This window comes from Kogia breviceps, chromosome 7 (genome assembly GCF_026419965.1).
Source record: "Kogia breviceps isolate mKogBre1 chromosome 7, mKogBre1 haplotype 1, whole genome shotgun sequence".
Taxonomy (NCBI): Eukaryota; Metazoa; Chordata; class Mammalia; order Artiodactyla; family Physeteridae; genus Kogia; species Kogia breviceps.
This window is the reverse complement of record NC_081316.1, coordinates 55,034,922-55,061,008: the sequence shown is the minus strand read 5'-3', so window position 1 is coordinate 55,061,008 and position 26,087 is coordinate 55,034,922. Positions and strand designations below refer to the sequence as shown.

Genomic DNA, 26,087 nt, shown 5'->3' with positions numbered 1-26,087 from the left:
GTCTTTCTCTCCCAATTAATGTATAAGTTCCATGAGGTAGGGCTCTATTATTTTCTCTGCTGTATCCCCAAAGGCCTAGAATAGTGCGACGCATACAGTGGTCACCCATACTTTTTAAACAAATACACTTATTTTAGTATGCACAAGGACAGTCGTAACAGGACCATCCAAAATGGTATTTATTACGTAGACTAAACCAATGATCCACAACTCTTTGCACAACCTGCTGTTCCCAAAAAGTTAAAAAACAAACCTGAGCCCATCACATGTGAAAATTTTCAATTTCAAGTTAAAGGGGATCTAACAAATAATGGTTTATCGTAATGCTATGAAAACTATATAGTATGCTTTAGAAATGACCACATAAAAACTGAAGGAAAACTCCAGAAGCTAAAATGTAACACTTCACATATAACAGGAAAAATGAGATAAGAGTTCATGCATGAATTCAGAGTAGACCAAAAGCAAAACCAAAGATATACAAACATTACTGGGAGAACAAATACTGCACGGGTTATACAAACTCTGCAGAACACACTTCCCCATAGTACTGTAACTCAACCAGTCATTTTCTCCAGGGGTAATTTTTCCTCTGAACAATGTTTCTACTATAGTAGTAACCTGAAAATGCTTTTAAGTCTGAGCTCCAACAATTCAGGAAGGAAAATGTTTTGCCCACCTCTGACTAACCAAAAGCAAATTGTTTCAAACAAAAGTCAAGCATATCACGGGAATCTTGATAGCTACTGCTTTTCTCATTCTCAATCCAGATGTCATTTCTTAAAAAGCACAAACTTGGTATTAAACTTCCTTTACCAATCAAAAGGCTTCCAAAGTAGAAACTCATATTTTCTTTTAGCTATTTACCTTAAGAATATTAACTGTAAAACCTTCTTTAATATTACATTAGTAACAAATCCTAAACCCTACACTCAAAAAAATTACTATATGGCATATAGATTCTCTGCTTAGGTAGGTGAGAATTCATGAGAATTTCTAGTATTTAAGGGCAGGGAGAAAATAGGCCCACTATGGAAATGAAGAGCATTTTTCCAAACAGAGACAGCAGAAGGAACCAATCCCTACTATATTAAAAAAATGTTCTCACTTTTATTATTTAATATTCCTCTCCAACAAACAAGGTCTGGGGTAGATAAAATAAATGTTAATTGTATTAACACAGGTTAGGTGCTTACCCATAGGTAAGGTCACAGGAGCTCACTACTAAATATAACAGATTTATTAATAGAATTAAATTTTTGTAAAAGATAAGGGTGCTTGGAAACATATACGAAGTGAATACCCAACCAGCCAATTTAATGCAAGTTCTAAATTTCTAGCTAACTAAAAACAAAAAACAGAAAGAATCGTGAAATGCAAAAAAAAAAAAAATTTGTATTCAAGGGAAAATGTTCAGCAAAGTACAAAAATTCAGAGGTAACTAGTTACAAGATGGTTTCATTAATCTTACAGCCATATTCGTAGAACGGGCCACATGTCTGTATAGACCTCCTCAGGCAAAGTTCACCAACTTTAGAAACTTACAGGACTTGGGGCTGACTTCCACAGCAAGTCAGGCAGTCCAGCCAGTGGCATGCACCATTAGCAGAATGTAGAGGCCTCAAGCTCCCATCTAAACAGGCACTCTCTAGGCTATATCAAAACTATGCTGACACCCAAGTAGATTTTCTAATAAATGAGCTTGCCTAAAACTCGTCTTTAAAATTAAAAAATTTATATATATATATATATATATATATAAAATCATTTAGCCACATATCATTGTCTCTTTCAAAAGGGTCACTTCGAAAGATACTCTTTTTGTAACCGCTTTCATAATTGATTTTAGTAACATAAGATTGATTTTGTCAACCATCCAGAAAACTGGAGACATACTCAGTTTGGAAGGCAAATTAAGTGGTTCATCAAATGTTCCTTCACTGATCAGACTCTGAAATTTTTCCTGGGTAGGAGTACAAATAAAAAGAAAAAATAGTCACCAAATATCCAGTAACTAGAGGATAAAGAAAACAGTTTCTGAACTTTTGCTATAAAGTATTGGCACAATTTTTTTCACTTAGCAAAAGTTTGAAAGTATTTAGAAAACATGCAAGCTGAAATCAGACCTCAGCCAAAAGATGTCTGGGAAACAAAATGAACAGTCTTATATCTTACTCCATTCAATTTTTTGTGTAAGGGGGTCACAAAACAGGGTCCAAATTAAGATGTAACTGTTACAATTTTATCTTTAAAGTTTGTAGGATCCTCTGTGAGAAACATGCTACACTTTAACATAACTTCCATTAGAATTCACTCAAAAATACAGTCTTCACAGACTGATTTATACCTTAAGAAATAAATCTAACCAACATTTTAGTTGGATGTTAAAATTAAAACTAGGGAGAGACTCACAAAATATAGAATGCTCAGTACAAGTAATAAGGATTGAATTAATTTGAAAAGAGGAGAGAAAGGAGCATTCAAAGTACTAAAAAGAAATGACAAAGGTATCTAAAAAGGCTTTGACAAAAGTACTACGATGCTAGGATACCTAAGTCACAATGTGAGTGGACACATCCAATAATGGAGCAATAGTTCATTAAATGGCAGCAGTCTGACAGTGAAATACTATGAGGCCAACAAATACATGGCAAGAAAAGCTGAGTGGGAAAATGTTCACAGTATATTATATCAAAACCACATTAAAGGGACTTCCCTGGTGGCACAGTGGTTAAGAATCCGCCTGCCAATGCAGGGGACACAGGTTCGAGCCCTGACCCAGGAGGATCCCACATGTCGCAGATCAACTAAGCCCACGTGCCACAACTACTGACGACCCCGTGCCTAGAGCCTGTGCTCTGCAACAAGAGAAGCCACCACAAGGAGAAGCCTGCGCACCATAACAAAGAGTAGCCACAACTAGAGAAAGCCCGTGCACAGTAATAAAGACCCAATGCAGCCAAAAATAAATAAATAGACTTTTTTTAAAAAAAACACGTTAAAGAACAATGCAGAGTAAGATTCCATTTTCTAAAATCACAGATATACTGTATTTTCTGATATACAGTGTATCTGCCCAAATATGGGATGATACAAAAAGAATTGAACACTTTCAAATTACTCATCAATTAAGTTATGTATGAACATGTAGTTAAAACCAATACGTAACAGAACTATATCACTGTTATTTCCATAACTTCACAAATTTCAGTAAGCACCTCTCATGTCACACAGCAAACACCAATCCTGTACTGTAATTCATTCCAGACCCTTTGGAGCATATTATGATCTATGGTTGAAAGGACAGCACTGACATGTTCCTTTATTTCCTCAAGGATGTGAGGAAGAGGAGGTATCAGTACAAGAGTTGCATGGTGTAACAGCTGGAAATTCGGCAGTCACTCTTGCAGAGGTAGGCCAATATTTTGAATACAAGCTCAATCTCTCACCATGGTAGGTGAGTCTTGAGGAATCTCCAGAACCCATAAAGTAAGGCAAACTCCCATCTTACAAAAAAAAAAAAAAAAAACCAGTTGCAGCTGTAGGAAAAATCAATCTGTTAGCACAACTAGATATGCTATTTGTCACTGTGTTTTCTGCAAAATGAACGGACTAAGGATTCACACGTGAAAACTAAGAAATGTAAAGATAACTCTACAATTTGATAATCATATATTAGTATAGTTATATTAATAGTATGATAGTATAGTTACTTTTAACCTGGTTATTGAGTAGTAAGTTTTTCTTTAACTATTTTTTTTTTAAACACCGTGTAAAAGGAGAGGGTTTTTTTCCCCTTTAGAAACTATTCAACAGAAAAGCTGCTATAAATATTCACAAATTCTCTCATTACCTGGTTTTCTGCTTATTTTAAACAAAGTTTTTTTGAAGAAGATATTAACCTGAAAACACCTCCATCAGTGCTAATTTCAGGAGGCCACCAAAAGAAATCAATTTTTTTAGAAAGAGGAATTAAAAACAACAGATTTAGGAAGTGTTCGGTGCCTTCAGAACACTTTAAAAAACAATAGAAGAGAAAGAATTGACCTCCTTTACATGTAGCAGAAGAAAGAAGTAGAACTAAAAAGGGAATTCCTAAGAGAAGAAAGAATTCAGATGGAACTAGGTAAACAAAGCCAACCCTAAGGTACTCTACATTAATATTTCACTGAAATTTAGCTCTTATGTCACAGATTAACACAAGCCAAGTTTGCTGAGTTGTCCATACTTTAATTTTAAAAGTTCAAAATAAATTGTTTTAGTTAATGGAATCATCACGTAGTTGCCATAAAATTTTAATCACACACCAAGCATCTTCTTCAAATCAGCTCAACCTGTCTCTTAAAATTAATCTATTATTATTTATGCATCTGCCTCTTTACCAAGCAATCTGTCATACATAAAAGTCTTACAACAAGAGCAGAAGAAAGTTTAAGTCATGAAAGCGCTACACAGAAAAACATATACTCCTGGAATACTCTCAGAATTCACTGCCACTACCTTCTTTTTCAAGTGAAATGGTTGTCCCCACACCCACTATCAAAATGTTTTAGCCTACTATGTAAAAGCATTCTTAATATGAAAAAGTCTGAAAACCTAAAGCTTTCTCCATGGTGTTGTGGTGTATTCTGCATTCCTACCACTAGATGGGAGACTGTACAGAGAAACAATAGGACTGGCAAGAACAGACATGGGTTCAAGCTTACCTATAAGCAGACCCCTTAATTTTGAGACTGCTTAGGATTCCAGGTAATTTCCAAACCTAGACAAGTTTAGCCCCAACCCAGATTCCAAATAAGATCTTAGAGGTAAGGAGAATCACATTTTGGTAAGCACTGCCTCAGAGGTAACTATTATTCTGTTAATGTTTAATTTACCAGATAACGTAAGGCAACAATAAAAAGTTACTTAATAGAATAAAAACACATCACTTAATATAAGAATTTAAAAATTATTTAATTTTATTTAAACAAAATAAAAACATTACAGTGTTTCAACTTAAAAAAAAAATCACATGTCTATGGTATAAGCACAAGGCGTTCTCCTTCCCTTCTCTGAAGATCTGAAGCTTCAGAATTACAATCCCACCTATAGAAAAGAAAACAAAGTACAGATTGAGTAATTTAAGAGTAAATGCCAAAATTACAAATTCTCTTTGTACTACATTCTAGGAACTTAATAATAGTTCATCAGCCCAGTTAAGGAGATATAACCAGGATTCTCAAAAACAATCGAACACTGGATCAGAAACACACAAAACCTGATTTCCTAAGCAAAATAAAAGGTCAACTAACAATACATTACAAGTTCTGTACTTACCTCCACCAATGCTGTAAACCAGAACAGTCCAGGGCTGCAGAAAGTATGGAAAGAATTCTTTCATTCCACTGAGACCAGGAAAAAGGAACCAAAGCTTGAGAGACTCTATGAGTGCAGATCAGAGTTCTCTAAAGGAGAAAAAAATTATGTGGAGAGGTTCAAAGAACTGGGACTAAGTCTGTAGAAAATATGTTATTAGTAAGGGGTGATCAGTGCCCTGATTTTCCTGGAACAGTCCTGATTTACACCTGTTGTCCCAGTGTTCCATTCAGATAGCATATACTTCAGATAGCACATACTTTCACTCTTGAAAGTGACCCAGTTTGGAATATAAATCATATGTCACTCTAGTTATAAGTGACCTAATAAAAGTCTACATGTAGCTAAGGAATTAATAGACAATCACCATCTACTCTGAGTATATTTGCATTTTTCTTTCTCTGAGGGCTATACCATTCTATTTTGTCCTCTCATCCCCAACAAAAACCTCTACTCAAATGATTCTCAAGTTTCTTCTCTGGGGAATTGGAAATACTAGAAATTTTCACCTCTATGTCCAAAAATATCTTTTGCTTAAAAAACAGGAACATAATCTTAACTGTAACCTGACTGTCCCACCATTTTTTTTAAGTGATCAAGATTCATTCTTTGCTTTTTAAAAATAAATTCAGGAATCTTTTGTTCCCTTTTATCTTCCACAACGTGTGGCATGGTTCCTTGTACACGTGCTGATATGATGGTATAAATTCTTGTAGAGTTATAGGTGAAACAAAAGTCCATTTCTCCACTCTAAGATCCAGAGGGCAGAAGAGAGAATAAGAGGCAAAAAGTCCTCCCCATAGCTAGGTTAATGTTATTCAGTAACAGCCAACCAACCCCACATCTAAAAAGTAGGAATCCAAAAGAATTTTAATGGCTTCTCTTAAGAATTTAAATCTGCCTAGACAGAGGGAATGACAAATTGCAGTTAGCCTCTGTGCCAAAGTCTACTCACCCAGAAAACACAAATTTCATGTCCCCAATGCAATTAGAACAATAGAATCTTTATATTCCATCTTCCCACAACTTTGCAAACTTCAGTACAAGCAAACAGAAATCCCATTTCTTCTACAATACTCACTGCATACTATAATATGCCAAACAGTCTTAGGAGTTAGAAATATACAATAGTGGACAAAGTTCCTGCCATCATGAAGCTTATATATTAGTGGGAGAGACAATCAATAAACAAATGAACAAAAACATGTCATATGGTGAGAAGTGCTAAGGATTTGTTAGCCCTTAAGAAGAATGGGGCAGGTACTTGGGGGAGGTTGCTATTTATACATGATAATCAGGAGTCTTGCATAAAGAGACTTCTAAAAATTAACAGCAACAATGGTGGGTGTCACCAGTGGCTTGGAGGCCTATGGAACTGACCACCATGATTAATTACCATCTTCCACATAGTAGGGAAGTACCAGAGGCATTCCATTCATTCTATATCACCTATGTGTGCTTCACCCTTACCAAACCAAAGTCATGCTGAACAGCAATCTTGTTGATTCTGTAAAGCCTCTAGTTTTACGTAGTTAAGTAGAGACAGTGGAAATCTCATTTATTCACACACTTCACAATTAAATCAAAGCAATATGTTCACCTTCAGTGAGTCAAAATGGTACCAGCCATCTACTACAGTTCATAAAATAGGCATCAAGAGACCCCTCAAAGCCAGTGGGTAACAAAGGGAATGCCATTTCTGAAAAACCTTTTTTCAAACTGATGTAAATAGTAATGACAGATATAATCAAAAATAGTAAGCATCAAACAATAACCCACCTACATGGCTTTAAGTTTTGAAATAATGCTAAGTGGAAAATGTGAGCAATAATATATTATTAACAAATCCCAATAAACTAAAACCAAAGTATTTTTCCTAGTAAGTTTAAACTTGAGCCTTTAAGTTTCTACAGGAAAAAATAATCACTTAGAGTATTTCAGCCAAAAGATTTCCATTCTCACACATTTCGTAACCATACAACTGTTCTTATAAAATTCACTATAACTCATGTTTGCCTATTTCTCAGCATAAAAAAAAAAGCTGAAAATTTCATGACAAATGACTTCCTTGAAAGGCATAATATCTTCTGAGATAAAAATATGCTTTATGAGATGTCAAAATTGAAGATATTACTTTTTTTAACTTAAAAATTCCATGTAAATTATGCAATAATATTAAAGAAAAAAATACCAGTTTGAATCTAAAAATCCAAGCTTTGGCAATTAAAAATTGTTTGTTGATCTGAAAACAACACTATTTCAGAACTATGCAGGAGAATAGGGAAGGAATTTGGTACATTTATTTAAATTCCAAAATAAAGTTATTTCAGTTGTTTAAAAGTCATCAACCGATTAGCTCTTCTATTAAAAGTTGACAAGATCACAACTTATTCTACACAGTTAGTTATGGATTTATTTCCCCTAAATATAGGCTTTAAGTATTTCTCAATACAAGACATTTTGATAAACAGATCTCTGTTGCTAGAGAATTTGGAAACAATTAATTTAACACAACATATATTGTACATAGTACTTACAGTGGGTTTTAATTTAGTTCTGCTTTTAAGCACCAACTTCAATAACACTAATAATAAAAGACTAAGAATAAAAACAGTTGATTCTTTCATGCAAGTATCTGTATTTAGGTAGATAGATAATATCACATATATTTTCAAAATCCACATTCTGTCTGTGGATGGATATCTGAAGAGTTCCGCAAATTTGAAAGAATGTATCTTTCACTTGGTTTGTTATGGTAAGGTAATACAAATCTTAAATGGTCCAGACAAGTAGCAGGGAAAATTTAACCACCTTTCTCCCTTCAATTTACAATACCACCCTTTCACCAATTTCCCTTTTGCTACAGTGACAAAGGCTCCCCAAGTAGCCTTCTACCCAACTAAAATGCTACTACTTTGAAGACTACTATTTTTAGGCTATGATCCTTGCCTAAAGACAATTTTTCCCACCAAAGGTGGGGGGATGGTTCAGGCGGTAATGCCAGAGATGGGGAGCGGCAGATGAAGCTTCGCTTGCTCATCCACCACTCACCTCCTGCTGTGCGGCCCGGGTCCTGCTAGGCCAGGAATCCTGGCCTAGCAGGACTCAGGACTCCTGGTATATGGGATACCTTCCAGAATGACTGGGATTGGCCAGTGAGAAGGCACGTCTGTTTTTAGTTCTATTCCTTTAAAGTTCATTTCTCCCTATTAGAGCTCTTCTCTGACTCCACTTATTTAAATGAGTCTATCCTAAGTGCTATTCATTTCCAAAATGTGTCCAACAGTAATGATGGGGATGCTAATTCCACCAATCACTAAAATTCTGCTCTAGGCTCTCCTTCCAACACTCCCATGCATGGCTGAATCCACTTCCATGTGCTAGGACTGTACTATAACAGGACGAAGTGACATCAGAATAACCAAAGGATCCAGAACCAAATTATAGATTCACTATTTTACCATTATGACTTCAAGCATGTTAATTAGCCACTCGGTTTCAATTTCGCCATTTTAACAACAGGGATAGCAGTAATTAATTTTCACAACAATATATACTGTAAGACAACATATTTAGAGTACTTTACAAGCTTTAAAGCATGATTAAATATTAGATATCATTCGTTTTACTTAGTTTCGTATTTTACTGGTGAGTTTTCCCTCATTTTAGTAGACTATTCCTCCATCACTTTTCCAATACAGTACTATGAAACCACCTCAAACTCAAGGACATCTGCAAAACCTTCAAAATGTTTATAAAGCCCAACTTCTTCCACTGAGAAGTGTTAACCAGTTACTTGCACTGGATCGTTAGAGAGGCAAAATCTTTATACATAGGGATTTCTTCATACTTTATAACAAAGTTCTTTCACATTCTTAGTCTTTTGATTTTGTAGTACTATAGCCTTGTGACAAGGCAAGGGATACTTTGTTATTTCCATTGTAAAGATTTAAATAACTTGCTTACCTTGCCTACCTAAAGTAACACAAACTAGTATTTGTGTTTGTGCTGGAATGTCTTTAAAAGAGTATTTTCCAACTAGAGGAATGGATGAAGATATATACATATTTTCCTCTCAATTCTCTCTCTCTTCATTTCACATGGTTTGAGTCTTGTCTTCACCTTCTCTAATTATTCTAAAATTCACACATTTCTTTTTAGCCCTCACAAATCTAATTACTAGTACAGACAGTAACCACCTCCTACCTAGTATAGTATATTCTGCTCATTAGCATCCTCCTTTTCATTCTGACTACAATAAACTGAAGTTGACAGGGTATAAGGAAGGAACCATATCATTCAACTGAAGTTCACAAGGAATGGGTTTAAAGAGTTTTGGCATCCCCATCTCCAAGTGACTCAGAAACTGCAAGCCTTAATTTATAAGCAAGGTTTAAAAAGCCAAGAATATTACAAAGCAAAGTCAACTCACCAGACTTTAGGTGAGTAGGGCTTACATGATTTTACATGAGAGGAACACATAAGGCAGTTTTCCGGTCATCTGCCATAGATGTAATCATTCCCAATTCTAAGTAATAGGAGAAGAGGTAAACTATGTTAAAAAGGGCCTCAAAAACTACCATACCTTCTGGTTGGTTGGTCACTGGCTAAATTAGGAAAACCTAACTCTGATGAAGAAAGTCAAAGAAAAGGCACTTGTACGTTAAGTCTACAAGCCCAAGGATAGGAAGCAGCTTAAGCTTGTCTTAAAAAGGTTTCCAAGGCCTCCCTGGTGGCGCAGTGGTTGGGAGTCCGCCTGCCGATGCAGGGGACACGGGTTCGTGCCCCGGTCTGGGAGGATCCCACATGCCGCGGACGCGGAGCAGCTAGGCCTATGAGCCGGGGACGCTGAGCCTGCGCGTCCGGAGCCTGTGCTCCGCAACGGGGAGAGGCAACGGCAGTGAGAGGCCGGCGTTCCGCAAAAAAAAAAAAAAAAAAAAAATGGTTTCCAGCTCCTGATCGGAAGAAACGGTTTTCTCCCAGCAGTTAAACAAGGAATGTCTCGGCCTCCTCAGCTGCTTTATAAAATATCAATAGCTTTCTAACTTAGCTGCCAGTTGCAACTCTGTAACTAATTTCTTTTTCTGTAACCGATTTTTAAGTCAGTACTTAGAGTTGTTGTTTACTGGCACTCAGCTATGTTTATGCAGTGTTTCTGGGATGTGCTACAGAAATCACCTGTAAATAATGCCTTGGTCCACTCTAGGTCGCCAATTCAAAACATTTTGCAAGAATATGAAGAACAAAAATAAAGGAGGGTTTATACCATACCATGTCTAAAATCTCATCCTGAATTAATACCTAACACAAATTCCAAACCTGATAACTAATACACAATTACATAGTTCTGTGAAAAGTTACAAAAGTTAATGCTGAGAAAAGAAAAATAAAGGAAATACTGCCTGCTAAACCTTAACTTCTCAGTCATTGAAAAGCTGGTGTTACTTCTAAAAAGAAATGTACAAATGGAAATAAGGATAATGTGGTTATATCTTCCAGATCTGAAAACTGAAGACAACGTGATCATGTAAAGAACAAACCAGATCTTTCCTCCTTGAGTTTCATACCAAGAGATCAAACACAGCTATCCTGTAACCCTCTTGGATATGCAGTTCTTAAAAACAAATTCACTGTACAGCAATCCATTCAATTTTGTATTTATACCAATAAATCTTCACACTGGCCTTATAAATCAAAACTAGACCCATTTCCCCACTACATCTCATCTGAAATAAAGCTAGTAATTGCAATTAGTGAGATGTTTTGTTTTCTACTCACCTAACATAAATGCTACACATTTCCAAAATCTTGCCCCTCTCCCCCAAAATGCTACCTGAAGATAGACAAACTTAGCAGTTAAAAAAGATACCAACAAATATTAAAACAAGTTTCCTAGGTATAATTCATATTGTATACAACTAAATATTATTCTAAATGATATCAATAAGTTGCTTACTTAAAGTTACAAAAGGTAAAAAGACTGCCAAAAAGAAAGATGGCTCACACTGTATTTGACAAGTTAACTCAAAACTAACTACACATACATGTACCTGCAAGTAAAACTTTTTTTTTTTTTTTGCTGCGCTGCACGGCTTGTGGGATTTTAGTTCCCTGACTGAACCCAGGCCTTCGTCAGTGAGAGCGTGGAGTCCTAAACACTGGACCGCCAGGGAATTCCCTGATCTTCTCTTAGTGGTGGTCCTAAGAACACAAAAGGCTGCAGGCCAAAAAAAGAGTAGGCAGCTATACTCGGAAAAACGTATGTGGTGTTGGTCTATTACAAGTTCCAGCATTAATAAGTAGACATATGCAACCCCCATCCACAATATATATCCACAGTATACATATACTTCAAGAAACAGTCTCCCCAACAAATAAACAATCTTTGAAACAAAACTAACGCTTAATTTCTATGGTTCTATGAAATTAAAATAAGGTGTAAGGCATTAATTCACAAATTCATCCCTTAACCAAATAATTTTAAATTACTGTGCAAATGAACACAAGGGGATGGATTAGTGATGCTCCATTATATACCCTCAATTGATCTCCCATTATAACCCAACAGCCAACAAAAGCAAGACAATCACCAGTGTACATCATTTAGTCTGTGGCAGTAGTTAAGGGACCACCACCATCACCGCTTTTCAGGTATCAAATTCATAATCCTAGCATGAACACTATGAACTTATCAGGTGAACCAACCAGCTAAAGACCAAGACCATATCTGAATATTTGCAATAAAGATTCTGTCCAGGAAATTCACATTTAAAAAATAAAACAAAAAACTGTTGACTAAATAGTTCATTCACCAGCCCAGTATATTAAGTCCATTATCTTCATCAAAGATTTATTAAATATTTACTAAGATATATTGTTATATACCAGGCATTCATTATATTCTGGGTATTGGGGATACCAAGACAAAGCAGAGTCCCTGTTTTCAGGAGAAATAAACATACTCAGGATGCTCTGAGAGTTTAAAAAAAAAAAAAAAAAAAAAAGAAAAGAAAACAGAAAAAAGAAAATGCCTCTGCAGAGGGATAGAGGAGCAATTTGATTACAACTGCTGCTGAAGGCTTGACAGATATGGCTCATCTGACCAACCAGAGAAGGGGGAAGAGGGGAGAAGGGTCCTGTTCTCCCTCACCAAATAAGGGCATCCAACTCAAACATACGTGCCCCAAGGGGGCAAACAAGAAAGGAAGATAAACATCCTGTGGTCAACCTGGCTGACTGAAGTGAAAAATTCAGAAAAGAAAGCATTTGAAACATGGTTGGAAAGGCTAATAGGAAGTATTTTATTATCAAGTATTTTAATATTTTACATAATTCACATATTTTTAATAAGATAGAAGAAAATTCACATTTTTGTTGGCCATTTTCTCCTAAAACAAAGTCACGGAAAACAATGCTACCCCTCCCTCCCAATGGCAGTAAAATATGTAAGTTAAAATTGTTTTTCAAGGAAAGATGATATATTGGTAGGTGAGCTACTCTAATTAATGGAGAATGAAGCAAAAGCTCATAAAGAAACCATCCTTAATCTTAGTTTCCAAAGCACCAGGCCAAGAACAAAAAAGCTAAAGGGGCACAAATATAGCATCACAGAACAGCAGAGCAGGGAGGCAACTGAGTAAGGGATTTTCCTAAGGTCATATGGAGCTGGGGCCAGCACACCACACTCCAGTTCAGGGCTTATTCCTCTAAAAGCATAAGAAGTATAAGAAGTTGCTGTTTCCAAATGTAATCTTACATATTTACAGAAATTATATTTCTCAAAGAAAGGCTTTCTCCTAACTATATCCCATTCCCTAAAAGTTCTCTGTGAGCTAAGAGATTCCCCAGATTGCCTGACTACTACTCAAGGTTCTTCATTGCCATTTAAGTGCTAAATTTATTCTCTATTTCCTTTTATCATATTTTGTGCAACACTGAAGACTGAGTTTCTTTAAACTTTAATAAAATCTCTATCTTCAGATCAAAATTAGGAATATATTATTACTGTTTAGAAGACTTCTTCAATAATTCATTCCTGTGCAATCTATAAACTCAGAGACCCCCAAAACCTTAGATATTGCCACTATTAATACAATCTATAACCAAGTTAATATGAGATATAAAATCTCATTCTCAGCTTCAAGATCAGCAAAACTTCTTGCCTTCCCTATTTTAAAACTGGCAGCAGAAAACATACTGCAACTTTGAAAATCAGCTCTAACTATGGTTCAACTTTACCTACAGCAGCCAAAAGCTACCAGGAGATGAGATATATCTAAAGGTCATATGATTAAAATCCATACTCTCTCCACAATCTCACCTCAGACAATTGCTCCAACTATCTCTCTCCTTATGCCTAACCTGTCCTTCCTCTGGCCTCAAAGCACCCCATTTACCATCTCCAGTTAAACAGATTCCTTTGTTCCCCAAGCACAGTTCCGGCTTTACTACCTACAAATGTTTGCTCAATGCTCTTTCCTCCACCTGAAATGCCTACTGCTCCTCCCTAATTATCATTTAAGGTCCATTTCTCCCCCTTATCGAAAGCAGTTCTCTCTCTCTCTCTTTCTCTCTCTCATTTTCAATAACATCTGATCTGAGCTTATCTCACACTGCCTGGTCATACAACTATCTGTATATGTCATCTTCCTTACGAGACTGAGGACATGATCAGCAACTTCACTTTTAGATTTCTCAATAATCTCAACACGGTAACTTGTTTATATAACAGACACTCAATATGCAATTGCTAATGAGTATATTAATTTCCACTAGACTAAAGTCTTGTTTGGTAGAAATCAGGCTTTAAAAACCTAAAGAAACTAATAATTAATGTATCCTTTGTAGATAAATTGATATCAATTGTTAAACCACATATGTCAGACATGCCCCCAAGAATCTTATCAAGCTTTTCCTCTTCACGTTGACCACCGTCAGATGATAAGATAGTTTGTACTTAAGTTCATTCATAAATTTGGAACTCAGAAAAACTTGACTTGCACCCAAGCCCACAAAAGCCATGAGATCAGTGTACCTGATTTTATTTATTCAGTGAGCCAAACCACCATGTATAACAACATTCAGAAGTACAACTTCAGGTGCCAAAGTTCATCTAGCGCCCTGCACAAATGGCAACAGGATTGTAGATTCCTATCTTCCTTCCCTTTCAATAACCCTACCACAAATCACTGGTAAAAAGGAAAGCCTATTTCTCCAGTTCTGTTACACTGGCATCTAAAGCTAGGAAAGCAGCTAATAAATGGGAGGAAAGGGGATCCTAAAATCAGGATCTGGGGAGAAGAGACCAGAGTCTATCAAGATAACTCCTGTCCTTACAAGACATTTAAGGGCTCTCTCTCCAACCTCATCTCCCTCTTACTCTCATTAACACTTTACATTCCACCATACAGCACTACGTAAAGTTTTCCCCAAACACATCAAAATGCTTTCTTGCCCTTGTGTCCCTAAATGTGCTAATCTATTTAGGAGGAATCCCTTTGTCCATCTGGCAAATCACTGTTCATCCTTAAAATTCTTGTTACCTCCTCTAGGGAGCTATCATTAACTCCTTCAAAATTACTCCAGCCCCGACTTTGATACTTTATGTAAATATTACGCATTTATCTCAATTATTACAATTATTTGTTTACACATTTTCAACATCAGATCTCATGTTCCTTTTAGAGTAACTATTAAGTGCCATTCATTTTTACATTACTTTCTAGACCTTGATCACTTTTCCTTAGCACCCCATTTAATGCTTCTAACCAGGGGTTTTGCCAGCACTGTTCAATTCAACAGAACTCAAATCTCAGAACTTTCATCCCATATTCTTGCTCACAGAACAAGCAAAAGATTTTAATACAGTTTCCTAATTTTACTAAAATAACATGAAGTTTTAAAAAAAGATTTGCTCTTATAATTCTCTTTTTTCCACTCAGGCCTTCTCCAAGAAATATCAAGTCACACAAAATAATAAACTCTTGAGTCTGTAGGTACACAAATGAATTAAGATTTATCTACATTACACATTCAAAAAAAATTAATTTGGATTTCCATAGGCAATTCACCACAGAGCCCTAAGACGAGGACAAAAAAGGCATAGGTGAAGTAGGTAGTAGGAAGAAGCCAATCAAGGTCAACATCCAGTTCATTCATCATAGCCTATTAAAGACATACACTTCATTTCTATCTTTCTTTGAATTTTACAAGTTTTGCTAATATCTTATAACAAAAAACACATTCATTTAGCAAATAAGGCCTATAGCATTCTGCTATCAGGTGTGAACTATCACAGATAACACAAAGTCTAAAACCAAAGACTGCCTGGAATTCACTTACAACAACCATACATTAGCAAATAATACTCATAATAACAGGGAAAAAAAAGAAAACAAAACCAGAAGAAACATTTGAAATCAAATATACCAATATTAAGTAGGTCCTGGAATAAACAATATTTTAAGTGTGTCAAACTACCCTAATTTTATATAATCTAACTCTGGAAATTTACTTCTTAACTTCCATAATTCCTCACATTTTCAACAAATAAAAAATAAAAATTTATTTCATCATGGAAACAGAAAGAAGTTTAAACAGACAACTACTACTTATAGCAAAGGCATTACCCCTACAGTAATCTTTCTCTTCCTTTATGTAAAAAATCCTAAAACATTCTTTGATAACATATTAGAAACCCCTCATGAAAATTTCATCCCTCCTTCATTCTTTCAACCTCTTTTTATTGCTATATGCTCTATTTAGCACAGTAAAAAGGACACACAAGGATTTTCTGTAAACACTTATAATTATAGAAGCTATACGTACCCCAATGTCCACTGCAGCACTATTTACAATAGCCAGGACATGGAAACAACCTAAATGTCCAACAACAGATGAATGGATAAATAAGATGTGGTACATGTATACAATGGAATATTACTCAGCCATAAAAAGGAACGAAACTGGGTCATTTGTAGAGATGTAGATGGACCTAGAGTCTGTCATACAGAGTGAAGTAAGCCAGAAGGAGAAAAACAAATATCGTATATTAACATATATATGCAGAATCTAGAAAAATGGTACAGATGAACCTATTTGTACAGCAGGAATAGAGACGCAGACATAGAGAACAGACATGTGGACACAGGGTGGGAAGTGGAGGGTGGGACAAATTGGGAGATTAGGTTTGACATAAATACACTACCAAGTGTAAAATAGATAGCTATTGGGAACCTGCTGTATAGCACAGGGAGCTAAGCTCCATGCTCTGTAACAACCTAGAAGGGTGGGATGTGGGGGTGGGAGGGAGGTCCAAGAGGGGGGATATAGGTATACATACGGCTGATTCACTTCATTGTACAGCAAAAACTAATACAACATTGTAAAGTAATTTTACTCCAATAAAAAAAAGAAGTACAAGTCATTATGGAGAAGTACAAGACACTACGGAAACATACACACCATTCTGTGTAGACAAAAATAACTGCTTATGGACACTCATGCAACTATGTATTATCTCTTCACACATTTAAACTATCCCGAGAACCTTAAAAAAAAAAAAAGTTTGTTGGATTAGATTAATTAGTCCATCCAGTGGAAAAATGTTTGACTTGAATTTTCCATAGTCAATGAACTATTACCAGTACTGGAGAATGCCATCAAGGAAAATTTTTCCTCCCTCACTAATCTCTATTTCCACATTACACAGAGGTAGCAGAGTTGTACCCCATGTAAACCTCAAAAGAAGGGGAAAAACTCAAATATCCTTCATTTTCCTTAACATCACCTTGAGTCCACACACCAAATATAAAAATTAACTTAAAGTTGATCAAACGTAAAAGACCTAAAACTCTTAGGCGTAGGTGAGGTGTAAATCTGAGTAACCTTGGATTAGCCAATGGTTTCTTAAGATATTATACCAAAAGCACACATATGCAAAGAAAATATAGACAAACTGAACTTCAAAATTAAAAACTTTTGTGCATCAAAGGACACTATCATTTATTTTAAAAATTATGAATCACTATGTTGTATATGTGAAACTAATATAATATTGTAAATCAACTGTACTTTGATTTTTTTTTTTTTTTTTTGTGGTATGCGGGCCTCTCACTGTTGTGGCCTCTCCCATTGCGGAGCGCAGGCTCCGGACGCACAGGCTCAGCGGCCATGGCTCACGGGACCAGCCGCTCTGCGGCATGTGGGATCTTCCCGGACCGGGGCACGAACCCGTGTCCCCTGAATCAGCAGGCGGACTCTCAACCACTGCGCCACCAGGGAAGCCCTGTACTTTGATTTTTAAAAGGGCAGGGGAACACTATCAAAAAAGTGGAAAGACAAGACACAGGATGGGAAAAAATATTTTCAAGTCATATAAGGATCTAGTATCCAGAATATGTAAAGAACTCTTCTAGCATTCCAAATAATAAAGAACCAAATTTAAAATGGGCAAAGGCTCTGAATAGACATTTTTTCAAAGATATACAAATGGTCAATAAGCTCAACATCATTAACAAAATGTTTAACATCATTAGTCATTAGGGAAATGCAAACCAAAATCATGATATAAACTATATATATATTTAACTAGGATGACTACGATGAAAAAAAAAATTTTAAATACCCTGAAAATAACAAGTGTTAGCAAGAATACGGAGAAACTGAAACCTTTATACAGTGTTGTTGGGAATGTAAAATGGTGCATCTGCTGTGGAAAACAGTCTAGTAATTCCTCAAAAAGTTAACATATAACCACCATATGACCCAGAAATTCTTGTCCTTGGTACATACCCAAGAGAACTGAAAACACGTTAACACGACCACTTCTATACAGATGTTCATAGCAATACTATTCTTCCCTGGATTTAAAGGGATAAACAATCCAAGTGTCCATCAATGGATGAATGAGCAAAATGTGGTATATCCATACAAGGGAATATTATTAGGTTATAAAAAGAATGAAGTATTGTTACATGCTACAACATAAATAAACCTTGAAAACATTATGCTAAGTGAAAGAAGCCAGACATGAAAGGCCATGTATTGTATGATTCTACTCATATGAAATGTCCAGAATAGGAAAATCCATAGACAGAAAGTAGATTGCTGGTTGCCAGGGAATGAGGATGGAGAGATGGGGGGAGTGATTGCTAACAGATAGGTGGTTTCTTTTTGGGGTTGGGGGAAACGTTCTGGAATTAGATACTGGAGATGGTTGCATACAACATTGCGAATATATTTTATGTTTGTTATGTGAACTACATCTCAATTTAAAAATTGCATTAAAAAATCACTTTGCCTCACAATCCCCCTTTTCACATTAGCTTTGGATTAAATAACAATATCTCAAATCAGTCAATACCATGCATGATAATAAATTTCTGCAAACAATCGTTTCTAATACACCAAAAAGGTCTGCAAATCCTCTCTGGTGTGACTACCACCCTATTTACTTTTTGGTATATACCTGAATTATGATAAGATTTTTGCATATTACATGTACTTAAAATGTTACATTTGTATTTCTCAAGTTTCCACAAGATAACTAACTCTATTGCCAGCACATAAAAATTTTAACATACATACACACACACACACACACACACACCCCATGACCCTTGTTCTCAGAGCTTAGAAATCACATGAGGAGATCTATAATCAGCAGAAACATGTACATTAAAATACAGCAACTGAGTATACCCTATGAAGTCACTTGTAAAGTATACCTGCAATCTTTAGTGAGGGAAGAAGTTTGGAAAGCATATGTAGCTTCCTCAACCACTACTTGAAAGAAATGTCCCTTGAGTAAAATCAGGGCCCCTAGCAAGCTTTCAAGTACGAAGTTTATGACTATAAATACCAGCACCATTTCAGAAATCACTGCTGGAATTCCAAGCATTCAGAGCCTACCAGCCCCTGGAATGAACTGATGATCTGGATTTAGTGGTCTTACTATCATGGCCATCACTACTTACCACTCCAACCTTTGCTTACCCTACAAGGCTTCGTTCTAAAACAGCCATTTCTTTTCTTTTGCATCTTGACGTTATCTATTCCGCGTACTTTAGGCCATCACTACTACTACTCCAACCTTTGCTTCATACCTCACAAGGCTTAATTCTAAAACAGTCATTTCTTTTCTTTTGCATTTTGACATTATCTATTAAGTGTACTTTATCCTTCCTTATATCTAAAGTGAGGCTGCCATACAGTTATATACTGGAGGCACCCTGCACATAGATTATAATGTGATCAGCACCTCCTAGAGTTGCACAAGGAAGCAGCTCTGATAAACATTTCAAATCTAACTCTGGTCCCCTGTTTAATTCTTAAAATTAATTTCTACTCTTAAGATCACATCCTCAAAAACATGCATTTGAATATAGTTTTCAAACTGAGTAGCTGTAACCAAGAAACTTTTTTTCTTTGCTATAACAATACTTTGGAAAAACCACATAATATCTAAACAAAACTAAACCTCAATGCCTCATGGGTGCCATGAAACATAGCAACTTGTTATAATCTTTTTTATCAATGCTACTGAATGACTTCATATATAATTTTGTAACCAGGTGATTACCATTCACTGCAACTAAGATAATGGCCATAAAAACATTATTAAAGTATCTACTGGAATAGATCTCTATGATGTGTCCATACGTTGTTCCTGGAATAGCCTGTGCTGTGACGGGAGATTACGTGTAATCATTCAGTACTTACTGGGCACCCAAAGGGTCACTGATTAGGTACTTTGAGAAGAGACATAGAACAGTACAAAAAAGAACAGTTCCTATTCACAGAGAAAACACACATGAACCCAATATATATATAAAAGCATAATACTAAGTACAGTTTAATCCAAAAGAAAAAAATATATATATATATATGTAAACTTTAAGTGGTGATAATAATGTTGGACTGACAGAACCAGGGGGAGTTATTCAGTAACGTCTTTATGAAAGAGGTTACTTTAAATGTGAATGTTAACAAAAGCAAGTTAGTTTAAAGAAGGTTTAAAAGGAAGGATGCATCTGTACTGACAAAGAGGTGAAGATATTTTGTGTCCAAGGAATGGGATTTGCAAAGGCTGGCTAATAATTTGAGGGTCAAGAACTTATTTTGGCTCAACTGGTACCTAACCTGCTTGGCTAAAAAGAAATAGCTTAGATATATTTAAAACAAAACAAAACAAAACAAAACAAGTGAGGAAAAGTAGATCAAGAGTCTCAATTAATGATGGACTCTATCAAGGCCTTTTAGGAAAAATTACATTATTACTGTTAGAGACTCTTTTTGCCCCCCAGAAGTCTCCTTTCCAAGTCACACAGCACATTCTTTCCAATCTACTCAACAGTATGACATAATCAAAAGATCACGTCACATCTCTTGCTCAGTCCTACAATGACTGGGCCACTGTTACCCATCAAATCAAATCAAAATTACTCTGAGAATTTTTTTTTTAACTCTGAGAATTTAAAGGACCAGTTACATCTAGTTTCTGAGTATTCTTTTCTCCCCTCTTCTATACACCCTTCCTTAGAGTTGCATTTTTTAAGTCTCAGAACCTTTACAATCTTAAAAATTGAAGACCCCAAAGAGCTTTTGCTTATGTGGTTTTTCTCTATTGGTATTTACTGTGTTAGAAATTAAAACTGAGAAATTTTTAAATATTAATTCATTTTAAAATAATAAAATTCATCATATGTTAGCATTATTCATAAAAAATAACTGTATTTTCCAAAACCAAAATTTAGAATAGTGGCATTGTTTCACATTTTTTCCAAAACTCTTTACTATCTGGCTTAATAGAAAACAGTTAGATTTTCATATCTGCTACTACATTCAATTTGTTGCAGTATCACATAGCCTCTGGAAAACTCCACTATACAATAGTGGAAGAATGAAAATAGAAAAGGAAAATAATGTCTCAGCATTTGAATATAGTTTCAATTTCACAAATACGCTGAAGGGGTCTTGGGGACTCCCAGGAATCCCCGGAACACACTTTAAGAAACAGCCATGAATAGATAAACATGGTCTAATTCATTCCCTAGAATAGAAAAGCATTACATAAAAAGTTACACTAAAGTGAAAGCCAGACCTGATGCTAGATTACCTGGGTTCAAATCCCAGTTCTCCTCTTCCTGGCAATGTGACCTTGGGCAAATTACTAAACTCAGTGCCTTAGTTTCCTCTTCAGTAAAATGGTGATAATAATAAAATCTCTTGGACTTCGCTGGTGGCACAGTGGGTAAGAATCCGCCTGCCAATGTAGGGGACACAGATTCGAGCCCTGGTCCAGGAAGATTCCACATGCTGCAGAGCAACTACTACCGAGCCTGCGCTCTAGAGCTTGCGAGCCGCAACGACTGAGCGAGCCCACATGCCACAACTACTTGAAGGCCGCACGCCTAGAGCCCATGCTCTGCAACAAGAGAAGCCACTGCAATGAGAAGCCCACGTACTGCAACAAAGAGTAGTCCTCGCTCGCTGCAACTAGAGAAAGTCTGCACGCAGCAACGAAGAACCAACGCAGCCAAAAATAAATAAATAAATTTAAAAATAATAAAATCTCTCACAAAGTTGTTGAAAGGAATAAACAAGTTTATAAATGCAAAGTGTTCAGTAATGTGAGTGCCCAGCACAAGGTAAGCATAAAAAAACATTTGTTAAATAAATATAAACACAACCTATGGGCTTCCCTGGTGGCGCAGTGGTTGAGAGTCCGCCTGCCAATGCAGGGGATACGGGTTCGTGCCCCGGTCCGGGAAGATCCCACATGCCGCGGAGCGGCTGGGCGCGCGAGCCATGGCCGCTGAGCCTGTGCGTCCGGAGCCTGTGTTTCACAACGGGAGAGGCCACAACAGTGAGAGGCCCACGTACAGAAAACAAACAAACAAAAAAACACAACCTAGGCATAAACACAAAAAAAAACACATCTAGCTGTGAGTACTGCCACAATATTCTAATGTAACTTGAGAAATCCTTAATATTCTGATAACCTGGCATATTACAATTCTGAACATAATTTTTAATACGAAGGTTTAAGTTCACTAAAATTCCCTTTTAAAGGAATATCATTAGTAAATTGTAACTGTCTATAAACAATTCTCCATGAAAAGAGCCATATACACAGTGAATATACAAAATTCTTAAAGATCAAATCCAAAAATTTCAATTCTCTAGAGAAATATATAAAGCCATTTAACTAGGAACATACTGAGACAGAACACAAAGTAACGGAAATGCCACTTCAGCCACCAAAAGAACAGGAAAAGCAAATATTAAGCCTTTACTTTGAAAATCTAACCCTACTTCTTCTTGGTAGGGCTCTAACCTCTTGCCAAGAAGTCTTTAAGTTTATTTTACTTGCTTCTTTGACTTTAAGGGCAAAATCACGGAACTAAGCACTTTGAAACTGAATAAAACAGAAAAGACTTTCTATGTATTAGGGTGAACTTTCACATTAAATATTCTAAATGATAATCAGAGTCAAAATAAACTATTTTATTCAAATTAAAGCAATTCTGATGACTAATTAAAATCAGTTATTTTAATCAAATTGGTGAACTTTCACATTATTTAAATTAAAGCAATTCTGGTTAGTTAAAATAAACAATGTATTTTTAAAAATTCCCTGGTGGTCCAGTGGTTAGGACTCCGTGCTTCCACTAAAGGGGGCACGGGTTCAAACCCTGATCAGGAAACTAAGATCCCACAAGCTGTGCGGCACGGCAAAAAAAAAAAAAAAAAAAACGCGGAGGTTAAGAATCCACCTGCCAATGCAGGGAACACGGGTTCGAACCCTGGTCCGGGAAGATCCCACATGCCACGGAGCAGCTGGGCCAATGCACCACAACTACTGAGCCTGTGCTCTAGAGCCCGCAAGCCACAACTACTGAGCCCAGGTGCTGCAACTACTGAATCCTACATGCCTAGAGCCCGTGCTCCTCAACAAGAGAAGCCACCACAACGAGAAGCCCACACACCGCAACGAAGAGTAGCCCCCGCTCACTGCAACTAGAGAAAGCCCGCGCACAGTAATGAAGACCCAGCACAGCCAAAAATAAATAAATAAATAATAAATAAATAAGTTTTTTTAAATTTAAAAAGTAAAGTGGAAGAGCTTAAAAAAGTTAAAAAATAAAACATCTAATTAAATATCATACAAGTGCTTTACAACTCAAATGAGAGAAAAAAAGCAAGTCACTTCATAATGAGGTTTCACTTCTTTTCAGTTGAAATTAAATTCTAAGACATCTTTAAAAATTATTCAGATATATAAAATATGTAAACATAAAAAGCACTGCTACAAGGATAAAAAATAGATGAATAAAGTCTAAACAGTATTTCTTAAAGTAACAAGTCCACCAGTGAACTTTACAAAGAAATTTTAGAATTAATTTGCTAGTTACAAATAAGGCAGCTATCGAAATGGCTATAGGTAAAATTCTCTTCAGGTTTCTCTTTTAAAATACATACTATTCAGAAACATAACTAAGTATGTCAAGGAGGAAAAACTTACATTTGTGGAGTTCTACTATATACCTCCTTCATTTGACATAAGTAGTCAAATCTTAACTATTACCACTTTGATGACTCAATTACCATTTTTTTGTATTTCAGAACTATTAAAGTAGTAAGGGACAGAATACATCAAATAATGAAAATGAAAATATAAATCATACGATTAAATCTTATGGGAAAGAACAGTAAGCCCAAACATAACTATGAAATAATTGTCCATTTGGAAAGCCCCAGTTACCTTATTTCTAAACAAGCGCCATCTAGGGGCAGATCCTCTACTTACTATCTTCCTCACAGGTACCTTCTTGCAAATCAGATCCCAGTTACCAGATATATTCTTGACAATACGCAAACTAAGCACCCATTGGATATAATTAACTAAGACATTAAAAATCAATAATTTGCTTCGAAAGATAATTATTTTGGGTGCATGTCAATATTTTATATGTATTTTCAATGGTTATACAAACAACGAACCCAAATACAAATTCCACCCTCTACATATTCAAAACATTCACAAATTCTTACTTTAAAAACAATGTTTCCACAATTAAAATTAGCCAGAGTCTAGAGCCAGTACACAACACACAAATACCCACACTGTATCTACCTTAGAGATATGCTTATAACGGATACTTAATAAGAAAATGATCTTGATTTTGTTGTACAGAATGTAAGGCAGATGGTGGCTGGAATGAACCGTCCCTTGAAATTAACTGGAAAAAATATGGATAAAAAAGTGAAAACATTAGAGCCATTAACGTAATATTTCATCTCAGTGAAACATGCCCCAACATAAATGCCCAAGGAAAGTAAACAAGTATAGAAAAAAAATGTTCTTGTCAACAAAACAAGAGTAAAGGTTGTGATATCAGGTAAGAGTGTTTTTACTTTAAGAATTTATAAATTTTAACACTGTTCTGTCTGTACTTCAACCAATAATGTTTTAAGTATTCTATACCCTCTTTAAATTTAGTTAGAGATGACCTTCTATGCTTACGACTTGCCTCTCCCATAGCTATGAGAAAGGATTAAATTAGGTAATGGTTAATAAGTGCCTGGAAAACTGAAGTCCTTCAAATACAAGGCTGCTGTTCTTCTATCTTGATTATGGCCATTAGAGGCCTGAAATTAAATGCAAACCATGTTTATTTTTAAAAATATGTTTCAGGTTTGACAACTCTTTTCACACTAAGGACACTACTTAACATTATTATCTACTGACCCCTATAAGCAAAGCAAAAGCTCTTTCTTAAACAAGTATACAATGTAGTATGAATTACGCCATAATTCATGGATTACAATCATCATTTCCTAATATAGACAGACCTTGGCCAAGTACACAGAAACCACCTCCACACTCTAAAGGCTTATAGGAAAAAAGTCTTAAGCATATTTTTGTTAAATACTAATATTGTAAAAATGAAATAATTTTCATTAGGGTCAACTAATTAGGCAACAGTTTCTCAGTATATTAAAAGGCGCAAGAGAACTAAACTAAGCCTTCACTAGAAAGAAAAATTCCTAAAAGAGGAAAAATTGTATCTACATTAAAGACTTAAAAGTCCATGATGTCAAAACCCAGAATTGTTTGTGAAAGCCTTTTCAATTTCCTCAAAGTATGTTGAAGTGTGTGGGGGCAGAAGGTGTTTACAAAAACCACTCATTGGTCAGACTTAAAATTTATTCCATTAGTGGAACTGGTTATAAGGGTGTTTTAAACAACAATATAAGGAAAATAGTATTACTGTATTTTAAAAACCTCATAGAGTAAGTGGCTCCTTATTCATACAGATTTTTTTAAAAAATCAAACATTACCAGGAATATTCAGGTTCTAAAGAAGTGGGAATTTATAAAAAGCAGTGATAGAGAAAAAGACTACAAATGTGAGATTATCCATACCAAACTTAATCCCAGTTCTTATCTGCAGCAGCTTCCATTACAAGAGAAAAGGCTAACATTCATAAAACCACAAACAAGTCTCACTCTCCTAAATTTACCTAGCCTATTTTCTGACCTTTTCCACAATGTGTTAGAACTGCAACATTTGAAATAAGAACCTTTAAAAAGACTTTTAAAAGCGGTATCTATTCGTGTTATAATTTATCATTTTGAAGGGAGAGATGAGGATAACAGTTCACAAAGTCACAAGTAGTTTCTTCAACGCCAAAAACAAACAATAAAACCAACCTAACAAAAG

The 26,087-nt window shown here is 35.7% G+C and overlaps 1 protein-coding gene across 28 annotated transcripts in view; it reads right to left on the bottom strand.

Moving 5' to 3' along the window:
• PICALM (phosphatidylinositol binding clathrin assembly protein) overlaps positions 1-26,087 on the bottom strand; it is a 106,580-nt gene that overhangs the window by 78,041 nt on the left and 2,452 nt on the right. The window lies entirely within an intron of this gene.